Source organism: Eulemur rufifrons, chromosome 16 (assembly GCF_041146395.1).
Source record: "Eulemur rufifrons isolate Redbay chromosome 16, OSU_ERuf_1, whole genome shotgun sequence".
NCBI classification, from domain to species: Eukaryota; Metazoa; Chordata; class Mammalia; order Primates; family Lemuridae; genus Eulemur; species Eulemur rufifrons.
The window spans coordinates 22376270-22399049 of record NC_090998.1 but is presented as its reverse complement, the minus strand read 5'-3'; the positions used below and the strand labels follow the sequence as shown (position 1 = coordinate 22399049).

The window sequence follows — 22780 nt, the reverse complement described above, 5'->3', positions numbered from 1 at the left end:
TATAAGAAAAAGAGGCAAAATATTTTATTCAAGGTAAGGGCTTTATAAGAAGACCTATGTTTAAAAAAAAAGAAGAAGTTTTCTAATGTTGGTTCAACAACTTTTGTTGCTATGGGAGCCTATGTCTGTATGCATCCTAAATCCCTTCAATTTAGTTCGGTTAAAAAAAGTATTAATCAGGTCTATGAAAGTAATTTGTAAAGGAAATCGTTTTTTTGAAAATTGGATCACATTGCCTGTTGATTTGATGATTTTTTGTCTTTGTAGCCATATTTTATTTTGGAACATGTTGGTGAAGTCAGTTATTTTCTCAATAATTATTTTTAATTGAGAAATTTAGAGAGAGTTGGTAGAAGGTATAGGTCAATCATAGGAAAATAGGGGTACTTCTAAAATGCCTACCTAGTGATTATTTTTCATTGATATTGGGAGAAAAATAACTTTTTAACAAGGTGAGGACTACAGTAGGCAATCACTGAGATGGAAGTCATAATTATGCTTTAGTTTTACATAGATTCCTCAGTTTATTGGCAAGAAGGAGTTAGTCTGGGGTTTTAAGTTGCTTCACTGAGCACAACAGGAGTTTTTCTTCTTAAGTGAATCAAAATATCAAAAATGGGAAGAATTCCATGTTTACCAGATTTTTTTAAAGAATAAATATGTTAAATGAAAAAAGGAACACTGTGTCACTTTTTGTCTCTTTGTATGAACAAAAACCCTCTGAAGTTAGCACTATTCCTCATGAATGGATAAGCTTTTTAACCAAAATCTTCCATTTATGACTAAAAGGGAGTGAGTTGTTATTGGTCCTTGTTAAGTTTAATACGCCCAGTTGTGAAGAAGTACATCATTTTTTTCTTCTACCAATTAATGCTACTGAAATACAGCTATTTGGGGTGATCACCAGTTTTCAAAATATTTCTACAAGGCCATAGTGTATCTGGCTATTCAGATTAACCTGTTATTTAAAAAACAAAAACAGAAACAAAAAAACCCTCTTCCCCAAAACCTCTGTTTACCACCAGTTCTTACTTCAGTTGAGAGGTTTGTGGATCTCTTATCACTCCGTGTGTGCATGGCTTTTGTTTTGCTTTGCTTTCTAGATTACAACATATCTTTACACAGTGTCAATTGTCTGTGACTAGGAAACAGCAGGTAGTTCATTCATTGAACACTGGCTTAGAGATTTTCTTGCTATACATTCCTTTCTCTGTATTACAGATTCAAATTTAATTTTAACTGAGATAGGAAAGTGCTTCTCTCTGTAGTAACATCAGTCATCAATACAGTTTGGAGAAGTGAATTTCTCACTTATATAAAGAATAAAGGACAAATTTATTCTTGTATATAAGAAAATTTTGTTATTCTTCAACTTTGGCTAAAACAAATCAGTGGATATTTTTAAGGCTGTGGGTTAAGGCAGGACAAATATGTCATACCTGTAATCCTTTCTAAAGGCATAGGATAGAGGACCAAAATACTAAAAAAGAAATCCAAATAATATTTTTCTTATATGATGTCCAATTCAGCTGTGTAGGTGCGAGTTTCAGATAAGATTAAATGCTTTTACAGATGTGAACTGTGAAAACATTCCCTATTATAAATTTGAAAGGATTTTTAGGGAGAATTAATCCAGGACCCCAAAGCATAGATTCTAAAGACAGCTGCCTCTCTGAACAGGGCATGAGCTGAGGAGTGAAGAGCAAGAGAAAATCCATATTCATATTTGAGTTTCACTTTAAGACTCTTGATAGCTTTGGTCACTGATTGGGAATTTTCTCTAACTAGGAGTCACAGAGACAAAGCAGAAAATCTAAATAAATAATCTTTCCCAGGTTTTCTAAAAGTGCCTGTAGATGAAAACATGTCAGACAACCGGTCCAATAGGGCCCGGAGGGTTTCTGTTTGTTTGTTTTAAATCCATTCTTTCTTGAGCAGGAAATAAAAAAAAAAGCTTGAGGTTGGTGACAGATTTGGGTTCTTGCCACATTCCCAGCTCACTTCACGGACATCGCTCTACTTCAGAGAAAGTTAATATTTTCCAGAGATGTTCCATAGGTGTTCTAAATCATACTACAGACACCTGCTCCTATATATGGGTATGTTATTCACCTAGGATGAATCAGAGTTGATTTTTTTTTTCAGTGTGCTTCCTTTCAAAAACCTCATTAATCTCAGTGTGCAGAATTTAGGGGGAAAGTTGTGTTTTGCCAGTTGACACTGTTTAATGTAAATGATTTATGATTATTCCTTATGTATACACAACAGGCACTTAATAAATTGGATTGTCCTAGGAGTAACACGATACATAAATGTTATTGCTATAAATTCTGCAGTGGGCTATATATTTTGTATCATGTAACCAGTTGGCTTATAAATGCTGACTATTTCAACCTGCTCTTTCTGCTTAGTATTGTAAATGGCGACTTAGGTGAGCCTAACGGAGATATATACAGAGGCACTCGAAAGCACGGGGCACATTGGCACCTCTCCAGCATGGCTTCTGGCCGTGTTCCAGGGGCGATGGCAGAAAGAGGAGAGGGTGAGAAGGGAAACTGAAACTATACGTAGCAAAAAAATGAATCTACGTTAATATTTTTTGCTCAGTAAAGTCAAGAGTCAAGTGAGAAAGGGGGGAAAGCAGAGAAAACAAGAGAAAAGCATTAGTAAAACCCATTCATCAAAATTTAGTTTGATTTTGAAATTTACCATTTCACAGGTAAATTTTTCTTAAGTAACGTAAAATAAGGATAAAAGAAATACTGGCTCTGCAATTACAAATATATTTTAATATCTATAAATATTTGATATATTTTTATTTAGTGTGTAATAGAAATACTAATATTTGATTACTTATTTTTGCATTTCTGTGAATGAAGTGTTTGAAGAACGAGGTTTTGGAAATCCCTTAATTCTACTGGTGGATCAAGACATTTTATTACATGTACAATGCTGTTATGCTAATGGCCCTCATTTTCTAGCATGGTCTTAGCTTACTGTGATTTTCATTCTGAGATCCTAAAGAATTTGAGAGAAAAACCTCTGAACAATTGGTCATTTTAGAGCCAAGTAATTGTTACAGACCAAACTCATCTACAGTATTGAGCGAGAGGGGAAAGAGTGGCCCCCGTATAACTGACCAGCAGGTTAATGGCAATTTCTTTCTAATCTTGGTGTCAACTACTTACCTGATCACCCAGTCTTAGCATCAGGGCTGATTTGAAGTGTACCATGCACTAATTTGTGTAAAGAAGAACTGGGCTGTGAAGAATTCTATTGTGTTTATAGTGTCTATTCTGATAGTGATTTTATAGTCCATTTTATAGGCTAAGTGTTCCAGTTGATTCTCTTTCCCCACGCCCTCTTAAGTATTAATGTCTACACAATTGATCTGGTTACCCGTGAAGTCAATCCAAATCAGCTGTAACAGTGGCTGAAAATACAAGATTAGTAATTTTAAAACCTAGAGGTTCCTGTCTTACACGAAAGGACTAAATCTTAGCAGGAAATCCCCAAGTGAAAAGATTATGGGACTGAAAGCACTCCGTGTGTGTGACTTGTAATAACATTATTTTTTTGGCTGTTTCATGGAAGGAAATATCCAAATGTGCTGCTTATGATTTCTGTAATATACTTTTAATTGTCATGCTTTCTGGAGCTATCCTGGTGCATGCATGGGAAAGAATATACATATGCACATATCTCTATATTTGTAGCCACTATAGTCAAAACACTTATTTGCCTAGCTGACTTGCCTGCATAGTTGACTTACCCACCCATTATCAAACTCTCTAGAGGAAACAGGGCAGAAAGGTCAAATAGAAGCAGTAAAGCCAAAGCTCTTTTACAAAACAGTTATTTAAGAAGTTCTCAGTGGCGCTGTTCATCTTCTGGAAGGGAGATCACTCCGTTCATTCCCTGCCCATCCTGTGTCATCAGCAGTAGCTTTGGACTCTTGGAGTAGAAGAAGAAAGCCTATTTCTACCTTGTTGCTGTTGTACACGCAGGTAAGCCTTAATTGAAATCCCAGAGAGACACAGTGCTAATAGAGCACTTTACAAACTGCAGTATCCTGTAGATTTTAACCACCACTTAAAATTTTGCTTTTTCTTATAGGAGGTTAAATTTAATGGCAAGATCTTTAAATTTTTATATATATAAGATATATATACACACACATATATACATATGTATGTGTATACACACACGTAAAATCAGAAAAAGTCCTTTCTTTCACCGTTTGTTCACTGCAGAATACTTACAGTAACTATCATTTACTGAGGACTTTCTTTGTGTCAGGTATTGTTCCTGGGCTTTGCTTATAAAATATAATTTAAGTCTCCTAAAGTACCCCATGAAACAGATACTATCATGATACCCATTTTTCAGCTGAGGACATTGAGACAGGGAAATTGAGTAAGTTGTCATGGCCCAACAGCTAGTAAGTGGCGGAGCCAGGATTCAAACCCAGGCAGAGGATGCCCAGGGCTGAAGCACACATTTTTCTCAATCGATTGGTGAGCAGCATGCAGTGCTTCACGTGTGAGAAGAATGCAGTGGGGGCATCATTTAGTAGGAATAGAATTTGAGTTCTTTGTGGTTATGGCCATTGTCTCCCTCTCTCAGGCCCTGTTGTGACCACTGGCAAACCTTTTCTGAGACAGGTGGTCAAGACTGAGTAGTCTGTGGCCTAGAAGAGAAAGAAATGTGCTAGCTAATATGAGGATGTGACCTGAGACCTCGCCTCCACTATAACCACAGTAAACAAGCAAGCTAATGAACCATAGATGTTTAGTGTGTCATCAGCATCTTTCATTTTTGTCATCCTGGGTGGCCACCATCGAGAAGGACGGAGTGCCCTCTATGAATATGTATTTAGCACTAGATACAGCAATTTATTCTTTTGAAGAGCACTTTATCATTTTGGTTTGGATAAATGTACAAACAATAATCAGTAGTTAGGGGTTTCAAGCTAAAATGGATGCCATTATTAGTGATTTAACACCTTTTCCTGTGAATTCCATGCATATTGCCAAGACTAGATCACGCTACCCATTTTTAGAAAAGCTTACTTTAAAACCTCTTGCACTATAAACCACTTGGCTCTCAGAACTACGGCAGTCACTAATTTCCAAACTCTGAATATGTAAAAGAAAGTACCCGCGCAAAAAACCTAGGAGGCTGCATAGGTCAGGACATTTGTTTAAACTACTAATAAAATTAGCTTTTTTCAGTTCCAGCTCCCTTTCTCCTATCTATTTGCCTTGCTAATAAGGCCTTACTTACTCCTGTTCAATTACTTAGTGCCATGATCCCTCTTATTTTTGGACTTTTTTTTATAATTTGAGCAGACTTTCCTAGTTCACATAAGAACTTCCATGATAACGGTGAAACATAAAGCCCGTTTGGTAAATAAGGATGATGACAACGATGAAATTGAACCCAAACTGAGCAAAAGAGCATCTCACAGCACAGAATTCATAACACTTTGAAACTTGGTCTTTACAGATATTTTTCTCTGCCTGAAACATGTGTGCTAGTTCTATTTATATAAGGGAATAGTGACATCCTGTGTGTAGCTAGACTAATTGCCTCTGTAATTAACCTATTTGAGGAGGAAGTTACACAGAAATAAAATATCATTGAGTATTGAAAGAGGCAATTTTGTCTTAAAGCAAACCTTTAACTTTACCAAAGGGCGTGGATAAAACAAAAAGATTGTTTCCTTCCCTTATTTTTTTCAGCATATGCCTTCCCTTCTTTTCCTTCTATCCTTTCCCCCAACTTCTTTTTCTTGTCTTTATACATTTCCACTAGTCCTTTCCATTTTCTCCCTGCTACCTTTATTTTCCACATTATAAGCTAAAAATGTTGTGTTATGATGAGTGAAGTTTCTATTTTTAAACCTAGAATTGGAGCGAGATGTAAGTGTAGTAAAAGGAAACAGCTTTTTTGTTTCAATGCTATTCAGATGTCTTTTTTGGTCAAGGGTAGGATATGCGTCGAATCATTTTGATGTCTTAGAGGCTGAGGACGAAAAATCTTACCCTTCTTCCTTATCCCTTGATTGGATATATCTTAATTAAATTTAGAGAAAGGTGTGACAGCATACAAAAGCAGGGTTTCTCTCAACCTCTTAAAACCAGCAGAAACTATTGGAAGGCAGTGTGTGGCAATAGAAGGAGTGCAGTGTTTGGAGTCAGAATTATTCATATCTCACCCCAAAAGTATGGTGAAGGGGGAACAAGAAGAGCAATCTTTTTCCTTTGTACCCATTTTCCAAAAGTGCTCCTTTTTTTTTTTTTTAACGTTTTAAAAGGTAAAATGTTACCACAACAAATGACAGAACAATGGAAGAAAGCAAGAGCAAGATGCATGTAGGAGAAACTAGTCAAAATAATCCTGCTCTGTGTGTCCTAACTCACCAAACGATGGCGAGATCCAAGTGTCAGAGGCCTCACCCAGTCATAACCTCATGTGTAATCCCCTGCCGATGATCAAACTGGTATTTTGAATCAGATTGCTTAAGACTTTTTTCTTGCCATAACAAACGGAATGTTATAATTGATCTATTTTTCAAATCGAGTAACTGTTTGTATTTTGCACATTCTATTGGCTGAAAGAGTTCAATTTATAGCTATGCCCATTACTAAGAAGCATTTCTTTGTGAAATATTTGAGAATTTTAAGCCAAAGTAAACTTAGTGTGTATATGATGATTGCCAAGAATGGAATAGTTGGAATGGCAATGTTTTCGAGGTTCAACCGCAGTGAACTTGTATTCCTCAACTTCCAGGGTAAACCTTCCTGCCCCTTTCTTTATCTGTGAAGTAGGGATTTCTTTATTCCTCCTAATTAAGGAGGAATTTTTTTACCTCCTTAATAAGGTAATTGTGACTTCAGTGAAGAAACATTTGTGTAATACTAGACATAGTGCCTGTAAATAAATGCTTAATAAATAGTAGCTAATATTATTTTAGACAATGTTTGATAAAGCAAAAATAATTTGGATATCAAATAGTTTATTGTAAAGATATTTAACCTCACCTGGTTGAACTGTTCTTCAAGTGGATTTGTTTAATGACTTATCCTTGCATTTACTGTTTTGTAATCTTTACTGTAGTAACCTTTCACTTCTATTGATAATTTATATTAGCAATAACTACATTACCATTCTTGGAAGACAGTGAAAGGACATTTTTTTTTTTAATAGCTAAGATACAAAGCAAAGAGGGAAAAAAAAAACACTTCAGAGAGTTTTCCTGTGCATCACCTTTGTGATTAATCTTGTTATCACTAATGATTATCAGATTGCAAAGAGGCCTTCTTGTGCATAAAAGGAAACCCTCAACTTTACAAAAATAGTTGTTCAGTCATGGCTCTATTTTGGCAATTGTGCTAATTAAATGTAGTATCTATAATTATTGAAGTGTCCAGCCTTTTTACACAAATCTCCCATCTGTTTTCTTGGTGATCTTCAACAAGACAGGTAATTACATAAATAAGAAACTCAGAAAAACCATCTTCTGGAGATTCAGATTCATTCTCTTCTTATTATCACAAGATAATTCACTTATCCATTTAACAAATATTTATTGGGTGCCCATTACATGCTGCACACTGTGTCAGTCTTGAAAATATGCTAATCAACAAAGTAGACAAAGCACAGATTTTACAGCCTGGCAGAGAAAGTACATAACATAAAACAAGCAATTACAATAGGATATGTGTGTCTTTAAAATCAAGAAAGTTTGTTTGGTCTTTTAGTCAAAAGGGGGTGTGTATTCCCAATGGTGGGTGGTGGGGGAGGAGTATTCCTAGCTCCTTTGAACTTCCGTAGCATTTTGTCTGTACTTCCACTTGGAAACCCCTTGGCTTTGCATTCTAGTTCCTTATGATTGTGGCATCTGTTCTAGACTGCAAGCTTCTTAGGAGGCGGGCAGGACACAGGTGGGCTTCTTCTTAGGATTTTTCACAGAACATACACTTCTGTACTGCATAGAGTAAGCACTAAATAAATGCTGTTGAAGACATGCAGCAAGGAAAAAGTCCTAGAGACTTGTTTTTCGTGTCCTTTTTGTTTTACATTCTTAAATATTTCACTTTGAAATCTCTCTTTCCTATTAATGGTGACAGAGGAAGGTAAATAACCAAGTGAAAGTCATTGTTCCTCCTTTGTTCCCCTTACTCACTAGTCTCTCAAGATTTAATCCACAGTAAACTTCTCTGGAGGAAGTTAATTATTATTTGTAAGACCTTCAAAGTTTGTGCTACAGAAGTCTGACTTTAGTTGCCACATGCAAATTAGAATGAAAGAAGCATCTATTATTTGTGGTCTGGCATACTCTGGGGTACCATGATCAACCTTTTTTCTCTATTGCTAGACCTATCTAAAGAGTTAATGGTTAGGTGAGTTAGTATCTAGTTTTGAAAAGTCTACACTCTTCATTGGTTATGAGAAAGATATAATGTTTAATGAATGGTTTAGTATTCATTTGCCATTGCTGAAGTCAAAAAGCATTCAGAAACTCTAAAACATAAAATTGAATCGTAACAGTTTTTTAAAAATGGGAAAATAATCAGCTATTACACAGGCATTCCAATTCACAACTTAAGAAAATTCAGTATTAAAAATGATAAAGGGAAGATTTCGGTGAAGAGAATGAAGTGCTTGCATATTCTTCTGGTGGGCACCGAGGTACGCTGAGATTGAGAGGCCTGGGCGTGGTGTCGCCTGCAAGCTGGAGTGTAATTTAGTGAGCTGACAGGAGGAGTGAAGTATCTCCTCAATATCTGTGTTTGGCAGAAAAGATGAATGCATACATCAGGAAACAATGTTTAAGTGTTTTATTTCCTTATTTCAGCCTGTCAAACTGTCAGTGTAGTTAATGGCCACCAAGAGAGAAAGGGAGAGAGGAAGGAGGGGGAACAGAGAGAAACAAAGGTGCCATGGAATCTGCAAAGAAAAGAAACCAGGAAAGCATTTGCATGTTTCTGTGGCACAGTGGTCAGTCAGACAAAAATAACTCACTATGTTCATCCCTCTACTGAAGCCAGATGCACCGGTTCCCCACCTACAATCCCTGACCCTTTTCTCTCCTTCATTTACGTCCTTAATCATTGCTTTCCCTTACTTTGATCTCTGCGATTCTTTTCACCGAAGTCTAGGTCGATTATCAATACTTAAGGGATTATTTTATGTTATATTGGTAGTATCCAGTTTTGCTCAGTTTTCCAAGTTTACTATCTGGTTGGTATTGTTTAGAAAATCTGATGTTAATGCTGTTTAATAAAAATGTTCACTCTTCTATATGAAATAATCCCTTTTTTACCCTTTTGAGTGTTTTAAAGTCAACAAAGAATAAATTGGACCTGATTTTGACCAATTGCATCTTTCTTTTTTCCAAAAAGACGCTGAGAGTGCAATGCCTAATTCAGACGTTTTACTCTTTGGAGTAATGAACTATTTTAAATGTCTAGAAAAATCTTAGCACACCCAGGGATTTCTATTTTATAAAAGGGAAGTGTTTATATGGCCATAAGTTATTTTTCCACAGAAATAGAAGAGCCTCTTAGCATTTACCTCTGTGTCAAACTGTGAGTTTAAAATATTTGAATCCAGTGAGGAATACTTTTCATAATGAACACTTTTGGTTGCCTTATAAATTGAAAGCATTTAATTAGGAGAAAAAATAATTTGTTTTTACGTATCAATTTTAAAATCTTATAAAATGATCTAAGGAATCAGTATCGTGAGGTAGTAAATATAGTGAGTCCTGAATCGGGCCAGTCATCAGATCACCTGGAAGGCATTTAAAATGCCCTTGGGCCACACCCCAGATTTTCTGGGTGACTATCTCCAGGGACCGGGGCCCAGCATGTGCCTGTATAAGATGCAGCCGCTACCCCACCCCCAACCCCCAGCCCTCAGGTGATACGGTGATTAGCCAGGCTAAGAACCGTGCCCTGGAAGGAGCACCTCTCCAGCTATCAGGACAGTGCTGGCTGATTTCTAACATTATCATTTACTCACTGAGTAACCATGGGGCCTATCACAGACTTTTGGGGACCAAATTTATTCAACGCTATACAATTTGTATGACCTTTTCTACCCCTAAAATCTTATGACTTCATTATATTAATGAGGTTTTAAAAAGTTTTAAACTCAGGTACTTTAAACCTGAGTTAAAGTACCCGCACACACATTGCTTCTTATCAGTTTTGATTCTTAATTTAAATTAATAGAACTAACAAACAACAACAAAAAGTCGAAGAATCTCCCTTCTCGCCCCCAGTTTGATTTAAGCATTCTTGATTGGACCTCTCATGTCATGATACCAATCATATATATTTAATCATTAAAGTAAAAATTTACTAGTCTGCTCTTCAGATCTTCAGCTGCAAAATTGAATTCTTCTCCACCCACCCAAACATGATTCATCATCAGTGCTCCTATCCTAACAAATGACACTACCCTGCATCCTCTTGGATTAGCCAGAGACCAACAGTCACCTTCTCTCTCATTAATCTTTGATATCCTAGGTTGATTTTGCCCCCTAAAATACTGTTCATTCGTCAGCTTCTTTTTATTTCTATCACCATGCATCCTGGGTGAAGGTGCCGTCTTTGCTGGATTTTCCAATAACCTCTCACTTGAGAGTCACTGCCTGCCCTGGTAGATGCTCAGCACTCCACAGAGATTTTAAACATGCAAATGTGATCATAGATCAGATGCAAAACTGTCTTTTCACAGTGCTTTTCACTGTGCTTACGACACAGACCCAAATCTGTAACAGGATCTGCAAGGCCCTGTGTGATCTCTCCTATCCATCCACCTCTCACCTTCTGAACTTCAGGCCGTTTTTCAGTTTTTCAGACTGAAAAACTGGGGTGTGCTCCCTTCCCATCTTAGGGCTACTGAGTTTTCTTTTCTTTCTGCCTAGAAAGTTCTGCACCTCCAACTCATACTTTTCAGATCAGCTGAAGTGACATTTCCTTGGGAGAACGTTTTCTGAAGCCCCAGCTATGATTGGGTCTACCAGCTATGTGCTCATAGAGAATACCTTGCATTTTCCTCCAGAGCATTTCTCACAGTTAGCAATTTTATATTAGTACAATGGTTAATTTTAATCTAATCTATAACACTGTAAGCTTGGGAGGGGTGGGGATCTTGACTAATTTGTTCACCCTGATTTCCTAATTCTTCAAATAAGTGTGTAGTATAAAGTAGGTTCTTAAATATTTGTTGAGTAAAAGAATAAATGAATCAATGGAAGGAAAGTGCTCACTTATGCAGGAAGACCCCACACCCCACTCTCAATGTGTACCTTTTCCAGCCCTTTGCTCTTTGTAAAGCATTATCATTTTTCTGCAGCAAGGAATGGTAATCCCTCAACCTGCCCCCGTTTTGCATTCTCTGTCCCAGCATGAACTCTGTCCATCTGAACTCCTGACTTCAACCCTTTCCTGTGCTCCTCTGAGGTTAAAGAGCCGTGCAAAAGCAGTTGCTCTGGGCCTGTTGCTGCACTCTTGAGAAGAGGTCTAAAATTGCGCATGGTTCTCTAGAAAAAAATACAGGTAAAGAAGAGGCCCATCCCTAGTTTCTTCACAGGAACTAAAGATTCCATTTTCTGGGTTCCCCTGTTTGCTCAAGTAAAGGGTTGCTCCTTAGAGGGTACATAAATCTTACATCTGACCTGGCAAATCAGAGTGTCAGCTTCCTGTCTTGATATAACGTACTGACACAGGGTATTGGCAGCAAGGCAGCTTATAGTGCTGCATTAATCCTGAGGAATGGAGCTTCGTTATGGCAGGGTATTTATTGTCTGCTCTTCACAGATATCATAGTCACCATAAAACATAGTGACCTGGGAGACTGGACCCCCTGTCATGAACCTCATGCATTAAAGGCCCCCTTCGAGGCCCTCTTCTGGCTGTACCACCATTGGTGGTATGTGAGAAATCCATGAGACCCCATTCTAGACATGTTCTAGGTACCCCATACCTTGTAATTCTTTCTTCGAAGCCCTTGTACCTGCCAATGAGGCCTGTGCAGGCTTCTTCCATGGCTTGTCTTTCAGAGGTCACACTCCGCCACCGGGGGTGTGCGATCCTAGGCCCAGTGGTGGCCAAGGGCCAGCTGTTTGACAGGGGCTGGCCACAAAGAGGGTGTCTTTCCACTTGTTCTCCTGTCATGGGTCCCCAAATGTTAAGGAGATCCTAGAGAGCAGATGAGAGCATTAAGCAGAAGGTAGGCAATTAAAAGAGGACAGACGATGAAGATCCGAGGAACATCACATCAAGGACCAGACAAAGTAATACTTCACTAGATGAATAAATAAACCAATAAATATCTGAGTAAAATATCTTTTGAAAAGAGAAGTCAACAAGAAAAACCAGAATTAGCAAAGTAGAGCCTTGATTTTTACAGCATGACTCACATGTAGCCAGTACCAGCCATGAATGTTGGGACATTTGTTCTAGAGAGAGCTCATGGTGATGATCCGTCAGATGAACCTGTTGGATCTACTTGTTAGGACCCCACTGGAGCCCAGTATCTTATTCAATTTTTTTTTTTGAGAGAGAATTGATTTTGTATTTGTTTACCATCATATAATCAATATATAGTCTTTTCTCAGAACTTTCAATAGTGAAGCAGAGAGAACTTGTTCTTTCCATTTCTGAGAAGAAAAACTGATAACCTAAGGAGCAAATCAGTAGCATAGTTAGAATTGACTGTTGTGAAAACACCTGCCCATTCTCTTCTCTCCTGAGCTAACAAAATGTCATGACAGGCGAAATGTCCAAATCTGATACTACTAGAGGAAACCAGGAAGGGACGAAGTGTGAGACGTCTTTGCTTTCAAGATGCTTAAACAATTTCCTTCAACAGGCAGCTCTCTTCCCTTCAGCCAACAGCTTTCTCTTTCACGGTGTCTTCAGAATCTTTTGCAAAGTTGAAAGAGCTGTAATTTTAATGTAACTATTATATTCAAGACATTAATGACCTGGATCACTGAAAATAACCATGGTAACAGGTGAGAAATCAAAGATAGTTAATTTAATTGCCACAGAAAGAAAATAAGTGCAAATAATCTATAATTCTTCATTTCCAATATGTACATGTTATTTTCTTGCTGCATTAATTACCCAATAGTTAGACAGAAATTATCTAGTTGTTGCTCTGTGACTCTGCGTTGTATTTGAGTAATGGTTTTCACTCTCATAACTAATCATTGTAATTTCTTACCTCAGCGGTTTAGGCTGCCCTGAACTGGGTAACATGTTCATTCAGTTGACATTGGCAATTTTTAATAACAATAAACGTGATACTTTAAGTATAGAGGAAAGGAATTAAGCCATTCTTTCAACATAGGTGACTAGAGGCCACTCGGATTCACTACCTCTTTACAAATCACTAAGGAACTGGTACTGTTTTTTAGAAAGACTTCAAAATTCCACTCAGTTTCTTAACTCTTTTTCTAGGAGTTACTGGAATATTCTTATATCGCTCGGAAGTGAGGAGCAAGTTATAGTATCCTAAGTAGGGACTTGTTGAGCATCACTGCCAGGGATATTACATATACATTTTGTTGTGTGCCTGTTGCAGCTCAAATGTTTTGCTAGGCTGGGAATACAATGGTCAGTAAGACAGGGAGAGAGAAATAGATGATAAAGCAGGGAATCATGAGTCATGAGCACATTTAGATAGTTTTTTATTTTAAGTCAGTTCAGATACTCTACAAGATAGTAGATAGATGGTATTTAAATTTCCAGACTGCATGGAAGAGTCTTATAGTATAATAAAGTATGGGATAATCAGTCTTATAATCAAAAATAATATTTACCATTTAATGAATGCTTTCTGTGTCCCAGACAGAAAGTCATTTAATGCTCATGCACATACACATACCTACCCCCATCAGTGGATTCTTTTATCTCCGTTTTTCACATAAGGAAGCAAAGGTTTTGTAGCTGACCAAAGTCATCTAAGGAAATGAGTGAAAGGGAGCAGATCTCAGTCTAGGCCTTGCCCTTGCTAAGCTGTAAGGTTTCTACAGAAGGAATAAGCAGGAGGCTTTTCAGCGCTGGCACTTTCAATCGCCAGTGCCCAATGACTAGAATATTAAATTTTAATTGAGTCTGTTTCCTGTTTTAATTACACACTACCCAAAACCATTTCAGAAAGAATCTGTCACATCTTTTAGATGTTTCTCAATCTCCTTTGGCAATTTTGTCTCAAAAACAGCCTCAGTAAGAAATAAGAAGATAATAAATGAAGAAATGTAGATACAAGCTAAAAAGGAAAAATAGAGCCACCTCACACCCATCAAGATGGCTACTATCAAAAAAACAATGAGCATCCGCAAGGTTGCAGAGAAATTGGAACTCTCGTGTGCTATTGGTGGGGATTGCAAAATGGTCCCATCGCTGTGAAAAATAGTTCCTCAAAAAATTAAACGTGTGATTTACCATATGACCCAGCAATTCCTCCTCTTTATATATCCAAAGGAATTGAAAGCATGGTTTCAAAGAGATATTTGTATGCTCATGTTTATAACAGTGTTATTTGCAATAGCTAAACAATAGACGCAACCCAGGTATCTAATGATGGATAAATGGATAAACAAAATACTATATATACATACAACTGAATATTATTTAGCCTTAAAAAAAAGGAAATTCTGATACATGCTATGATACGAATAAAGCTTGAGGACATTATGCTAAGAAAAATACGCCAGTCACAAAAAGATAAATACTAACTTTGTGAGTATTCCGCTTATGCGAGGTACCTAAAGTAGTCAAAATAAAGGAGACAGAAAGTAGAATGGTAGTTTCCAGGATCTGGGGGTAGTGGAGAAAGAGCACGTGTTTAATGGGTATAGTTTTAGTTTTGCAATATGAAAAAGTTCTGGAGATCGGTTGCCCAAGAATATGAATGTACTTAACATGACTGAACTCTACATTTTTAAATAGTTAAAGTGGTAAATTTCATGTTAATACGTATTTTATCACATTGAAAATTTTTAAAGGAAGTATGAAAGGTTACATGACAGAGAAGAACTGGGGACAGGGGGAGAACCTCATTAGATAAGTTGTTCAGCAAAGACTTCTCTGAGACGTGAATGACACCATGGAGCCAGCTCTGCCAAAAGCTACGGAGAGAGAGATCTCACTAGGTAGAGGGATCCACAGATATAAATCCCTCTGTTGAGAAAGAGCTGGGCAGTTTTAAATGAAAAGTCAGTGGAGCAGCAACAGAATGACATATGATGAGCTTGGAGCAGGGTAGAAGGGGCTGATCATAGAAGGACCAGTAGGCATGGAAAGGACTGCATTATCATTATTACATTTTGGTTTTATTTCCGAAGGCTCCTTGTGTCTTAGGAGATCATAAACTTTCGAGTATCCATTTTGTTTCAAAACTAGTAATTGACACACTTCTTAATGTCATGGTTCAAATAGCTCTTATTACATAGACTCAATTAAAATATATTCAGAAGTGATGTGTTAACTTGGTGAGTTTTCTTTTTTTATTATTATTAATTTTATTATCTGCGGAGCAATTGCACCTTGAAAAAATTTTCCTTTATATCTGTCTGCCTTGGTAAAATAGCAGTGAACCACTACTTAAAACACTGCATTCATTTTATACTTGAAAGTACTTCAAAGCATCTCTGGAAGTTTTTTGGGGCCAGGTCAGTTCATCAATCCATACTACAATGATTTCAGAGACTCTGGAGGCCCTAGTTTAAGCAATTAGTATTGCTAACTTTGCTGAAAACTGTCTAGCATGGCACTTAGCAGTGTCAACTCATGACAGATATTTTAATACTGTAGTCACATCCTAGAGTTGTTAATGTACAGAATTTAAAAGTTTATCAAAGTGGCAGCTGTCATCATTTAAATACATTTTCTTAAGTATAGTCCAAAAAGCAAAAGTTGCTAAAATTCAAACATGTATTTTATTGTTAAATCTCCTTTACACATTGATTTCTTTTGATGACAAAGCTACTACTTAAAGTATTAATAACCCTAAATTCAAGAGATCTATTGTAGATCATGGTGACTATAGTTAATAACAATATATCGTGTCCTTGAAAATTGCTAACAGAGTAGATTTTATGTGTTCTCACCACAAGGAAATGAGAAGTATGTGAGGTAATGCATATATTAATTGGCTTGATATAGCCATCCACAATTTATATACACTCGTCCCTGGGTATCCTTGGGGCATTGGTTTCAGGACTCCATGTGGATAACAAAATTTTCAGGTGCTCAAGTCCCTGATATAAAATGGTGTAATATTTGTATATAAGCTATGCACATGCTTCTGTATACTTTAAATCATATCTAGATTACTTATAATAGCTAATACAATGCCTATGTATCACTTCATTTGCATGGATTCAGTGTAGTACTCAGTGTGCAGCAAATTCAAATTCTGCTTTTTGGAACTGTGTAGAATTTTTTTTTCCCAAATATTTTCAATCCGAGGTTGGATATGGAGGGCTGACTGTATATATCAAAACATCATGTTGTACACCATACATACATTTTTTAAAATTTTTGTTAATCAAAAAAAGAAAAAGGGTACTCCAAAAAATAAAGTATTAATAACTCTGAAAAAGACATATCCATTTTAATAGAATGAATGCATTTATGCTATGTTCTGCATCACATTTTTTTCTATTTCATATAGGTCTGGAAATTTTATGTTACATTAGAATATTGTTCCCTGCTATTCAAGGTTCAGCATGGAGTAGCAGTTCTAAAAGAGTTCTCATCTGACTTTTCTTACCACATCTGGTCTGACATTTATCTCAGATTATCAGTAATGTGGAAGGGTTCTAGGAAAATTTCTCTAAATGCATCAGTGATGTTCATCCCCCCGCACTTCAGCGAAGGGAGTTGAATGTGCAAGACTGGAAGTTTGACTTTGAAGAAAAGCAGAAATATATTTATAATGGGATGACATGTCAGTTGAAACTTAAAGTTGATGAAGTATAAGTGTGTTTGGACCAAACAATCAAACACGGAGGCAGGGTGGTAGGAGTGATTTATGGAAGTAAATGAGAAGAACCTCTTCCTGGGCCGCTTTGTTTACACTAGCATGCAGTAGTGGAACAGAAGGAATAGGTGTGCCTAGAGAGCAACAGAACACGTGTGCAACTGTCGTGAATGAGCCCCAAACTAAGCTGGTAGTACCCAAGTGTTATTTGTTCTCCTTCATGACAATTCTATTAATGCCTTCAATGAAGTAGGGGTAAACTTCACAGTTTATCCATGTGCAATTTAAGAATTTCAAGTACTACAAAAGCAGTAACATGGAAGAAACTAGTATTTTAAAGTATTTAGATCCTAGAATGAATGGTTAAGTGCAATAATCATATCACAATTCTTTCAGAATTATCCTGTTAATTTTGTACTGTTTCATTTGGAGTCGCTATATTCATAGTCTTATTAAAACTACTGCTAATAATTCATATAATCAATAACAGGTCATTGTCAAAGAGATGTAAAGACCATGACCCTTTTCTTAAAATGAGCTTTTAAATAGTTTGGAAGACCCAGCTGAAGCATGAAACCATAGAGCAAGAAAGTGGTTTTTGGACAGGTGGAAAACCAGCAGAGAAAAAGGGCTGGGTGAACTGGGAGTTCCTAGAGAACTGTAGCTGGCCTGGAAGTTTGTGTAGGCAGAGAGGGAGGCTCTGACAGTTTGCTCTCCTGAAGTCTCGCAGAGGGAAATGTTTGTGAAGTTTTAGGATTTATGGTACAATGCCTGTGAATTTTGCATTCCGTTCCACAGTATAGCAGTATTCATTCTAAAATAAAATGTTGGCCTTACAGTCAAATTATTTCATTTTTTTTTCCGAGTCTGAGATGCCAGGAAGTTACAGCCTGTTTCACCTGTGCTATTCTCTTACCCGGCACAGCACCACATCCCCCCAGGAGTGCGACTGACCACTCCAGTTCGAGAAATGCAGCTGTACAGGACCACAGTGCACTTAAACGGAAGAGCCTTTTCTTGGCCATTAGCATGCAATTGGGCTGAGTAAATAAGAGTTTCTTTAATCATTAAAAGACACTTACACGATATGGTATGTGTACACATTCTTTTCTACGAGTTTGATGGGCTTTATAAGCAGCCCAGGTTACCTTTTTATAAGTATAACTGGGGCCCAGATGGTTCCATTTGTTGATAACAGTACATTTTCAATGATACACTGTATGATTGGATGCAAAATCAACATCCTCCCAAGTTTTGTTTTTCAAGTACAAGCCTTTGTTTTGTATGAATTATTTCCTTCTGAAACCTTTTCGACCTTTGTCAAAAATATTTCTCAGTTATTCAGAGCACATTGGTGGGCTCTAAATAAAAGACCACCCAAGCACATCCCCTTTAAAATTGCACTCCCAGTGAGCAGCACAGAAGCATTCTATCACTGATGAGAAGGAGAGAGTCATTTGCATGCTTGAAAAAGGTCAGGACTCTTTCGTCAGCTAAGAGGCTGGTCACTGTGGCTTTGTGTCGTCACGGTTAAGGGTGTCATGGTGGCACAGCAGTCACCAGCACTCATCTCCAGCATGGAAGCCTGGACCCGCGCTGTTCAGAGGGGAGCAGCATTCCTCCGTGGTGCCAGGGCTGCCCCCCGACACTGTCCCCATTTGTGTCAAATGCCAAATCGCAGGCTGGCCGGGTAGCAATGAGAGCACATGCAGGAAAAGATAAGGAACTTAACAGGGATTTTAAAGCACCATTTGTGTTCCATAATTTCTCTTTCTTTGATGAGCATGAATACTTATTCTCAAGTGCCTGAATTTTTAAATCATCCAAAGTTATAAAGTAATACTAAAACCTTTTTTGCCCCAAATCCCCACATTAACAATTTACACAACACACAGTTGGCTTGCTGGCCGCAACATTGCTTCTCCTGTCCTCACCAAAGACTTTTCTTTCTCCACTATTTCTGCCTTGAATCCTTCCCCACAAACCAGCCCCTCCTACTTCTTCCCTGTGACTCAACCAGAGCAGCTAGTTTTTTGGCAGGAACATCCATTCAAGTATTCATTTAGTAAACATTTCAGTATCTGCTATGTACCTATACTGTCCTTAGGATTGGTGATATAACAGTGAATAAGACAAAAATCTACCAAATGTGAAGCTGAGAGCAGATTAAAAGTACAAGACTGGATCATATGATACCCTAGTTCAGTTCCACACATATCATACATAGAAAGAAATACATACTCTGTATGATCTATTTTTTTATGTATATTTATCTGTCATCATCTATTTCTCTATCTCACTGTATTATTTCTTTTGGGTCCTCATTTTAACTTACTAAAGTTCAAGTAGACAGGGGCATGCATTGGACCTAGGGGGATGTGGGGAGCCTAGGAGTAAGCTGTTTTGCTCTACTTTTCTTTGCTTTATGCTACCATGGTACAGATTTGAAGATTGTAGAGGGGATAAATGATAAAGACAAGAACCTGCAAAGAAGTGTCTCAGGCAGACCCACCATAGGGAGTAGAAGAAGACAAAGATGGTGGACTTCTAGGAGACCAGATAAGCCATTGGCCTGGCACTGATTTCACAAGACACATTAGATCCATAATGTGAACGCTTTTACTTCCCTATATTTTCTTTTAAGCTTGCTTTTAGGACAATGAAGAGTTTCTAATTTAAGAAGGTGGTTGTGGGCATTCCAAGCCATAGGCATAAGTGTGACATAAATGGTGAAATGAGTTTGATATGGCTATAGGGAAGTGTAGTATTGGGAAGTGATGAGGCTAGGAAATTAGGCAGGAGCCAGATAAAGAAGGCTTTTTATTTACCATTTGGTACTTTTTTCTGAATGCTATGGGGATCCTTTAAATACAAAAATCACATGAGTGACATACTTGGATTTACAATTTGATAGATTATTCTGGTTTCATTGTGGAGTTTAATGGAAGGGTAGAAAAATCAAGAAGGAGGGATTTTTCTCCTCCTCCAAGAAGGAAGGAGAAAAATCAAAAAATCAATCAAAGTTTCAGACCTTGGTAGCTAGAAGGATTTTAATAGCTAATAATTAAAGGACAAGTTTAACAGGATGATATAGTTGGTTCAGTTGGTGACAGAGTAAATTTTTTTTTGCATGTAAGACATCCAATTGGAGATATCTAGTAGGAAAAGGAAGGTATGTAGGTCTGGATCATATCAAAGATGTATAGGTTGGAGGTGTAGATTTGACAAGAAATTGATGATCAGAGAGTTTGGATGAGGTCACTAAGAGTGAATGCAAGGAGTGAGAAAAGAAGAGAATCAGGAATGGAGCCCAAAGAAACATTTCATTTTAGGCATATTATGGATCAGAAAAAGTTTACAGGCTGGTCTGAGAAACTCATCACAAATGTTTGATGTTTATAATTCAAGATTTCCTTTAAGTTCTTTCCTATAATTCTTCCTTGGTGGAAAGAATTAAAAATGAACCTTAGAATAATATGTGGCCATAAATTAGGACCTGGTTTTAAAATAATTTTGAATACTTTACGTGTCCATTGGGGTCCAGTTGGGAAAGCAAAGTTCATGTCTGATAGTTCAATAGAGGGAATTTAACACAGGGGATTAGTTAAGATGCGGACTATCAATAGCAGGAAGCCACCACTACCTTAGTGCTGGAGCAACCAAGGGAGGAGGCTGTGTTACTAGAACACAGGAGCCAAAGCTGCCCAGTGGGAGCTGGACCCAAAGGAGGGTCTGCCTTGTTGGGGCTGGATCCCAAGGGAATCAGATCTTCATGGAGATGCCTCCTGAAGCGGAGAGAGACGCCTTCTGTCTCCCCCATTTACTTTATTCTGCCAGTTCCTCTCATTAGAGAAATCTGATATGAAGCTGGTTAGCAATAGAGCCTGGAGAAGTATTATTTGCAGGATTTAACCCCCTGTGATACAGAACAGTGTAGGGTGGGGGTCAGTCTCGTCTGAGAGCAAACAGATCATTTATAGGCATATCTCTAAATAGATTTTTTTAATAAAGTCTTGATTATAAATGTAGAGAATCAATAAAGCATGATGTTTGATTTATTATTATTATTAAATCAGATGCTTTTTACTCCCACTTATTTTATCCGACTGAAACCCTATTACATTACTAACCATCTTTTAAAATTATCTCACAACATGCAGACTTTTATATTGTGACATTTTCATAAGATTGTGGCTTTTTCTTATATTAGTAGGGCCTAAGAAACAACAACAAAAAAAATGCAAAAACTGGTATTTGATTGCCCAGGTATCTATTAGAGCTAGAAACGCTCTATTTATACCAAATTTATACATCAGCTCAATGGTCTTGTCCGGTCTTCTTAGATTCCAGCTGCCTCAGTAGGGATGTGCACTTCGTCAAAACGAACTAACAACAACAAAAAGTTCTTTAGACAATTAGGCTTTCCTGGCTGGGCTTAAAATAAGTGAGTGTGTCGCGCTGTATTAAAAGGTGTGCTCTTGATAGAGTCTTTTTTGAGGTTCTCAATCAAAGGGCTCTGCTTTTCAGTGAGACCTTTAAACAGCATCGGCCTTTCCCTCAAAAGAGAAGGGCTAAAAAGAGAGCTGGACTCAATTGAACTTAACAGAAAATCCATTGGTGACCAATGGAGCAGAAAGGATGTGCTCAAATCACGGGGCTGAGCGCTCCGCTGCAGAGATCAGACAAGCCCATTGAGCGTCTGCTGGTTCACACCAGATTCGGAAACTTGTTCCCCAGCTTCAGCTCCCGGATATTTAAATGACAGTGTTTACCAGTTTTAGTGGGAAACCAATAAACAAAATATCAGTAGGTGGATTAGCTGTGTCAAGGTAGTCTCTTTGTTGGATTTTAGTTGCCTGGGTAGTGAGTTGGGTGCCCAGAACTTTGCTATACTATTATCATGTTGAATAGTATTTCATTGATTTGGTTCAATCTAACGCTAGGTCTCAGATGATCTTAAAATATCCATTCTGTTAATATAAGTACACTACCTTTCAAAGCAGGTTATTCAGTTGTGACTATGAAATAACTTACATGGTTTAATAACAAACAAACAGAAAAACCTTTGTATACTGTTTGAGGTTGGATTGAAGCTCTGAAAGGGAGATTATGTGCAAGCGGTTTATCGGAGAGGTCCCTTGGGAGCCTCTGTAAGAGAGGAGGCAAGCAGGATTGGACATAGGTGACAGGGGCCTGCAAGGCAAGCCCTTCGGCTTTAACCATAAGGGAGGCAAGCGGCCGAGCCACTGCGGCTCTCTGATCCTCACATCCAGACGTTGGGTGTTGGCCTCTGCCAGGGAGGATGCTTACCTTGGGTAAGATGGCTCCTTTCAGCTGAGGAAATTTCCACTTTCCAGAAGTGACTCAATTGTGAGCTGTCTGCAGCCCACTTTCCCTATAGCTGGGTGATGACCATCTGTGTCCCGAAGGAGAACCTGTGTGGCACAGCCCAGTGTCCACTACATCTGATTACTGTCATGTCCCAAGTATTCACTTCTGTCAGATCCAGCCCTGGAATTCTGGTATGAGTTACCAGCATTTTTATAGCTATACTAACATTTAACAGTTTTCTTTTGTGCACTCATTTCTTTGTCCTATTTTTCTCATTTTATCCAATGATCTTGGAAAAATGGAAATCTGATTCCGTCTCTCCTCTGAAGAATCCTGGAGTGGCTCCCGTTTCGCTCGGGATAAATGTCTAAATCCATAACAGGGCTTATGTTTTCCTGTGTGTCGACCTTTGTGACTTCTTATCTTGCCATTTACG

General features: G+C 37.8%; 1 protein-coding gene across 2 annotated transcripts in view; it reads left to right on the top strand.

The window, feature by feature from the left end:
- The window catches only part of SOX5 (SRY-box transcription factor 5), a 1007084-nt gene that overhangs the window by 172663 nt on the left and 811641 nt on the right, over positions 1–22780 (top strand). The window lies entirely within an intron of this gene.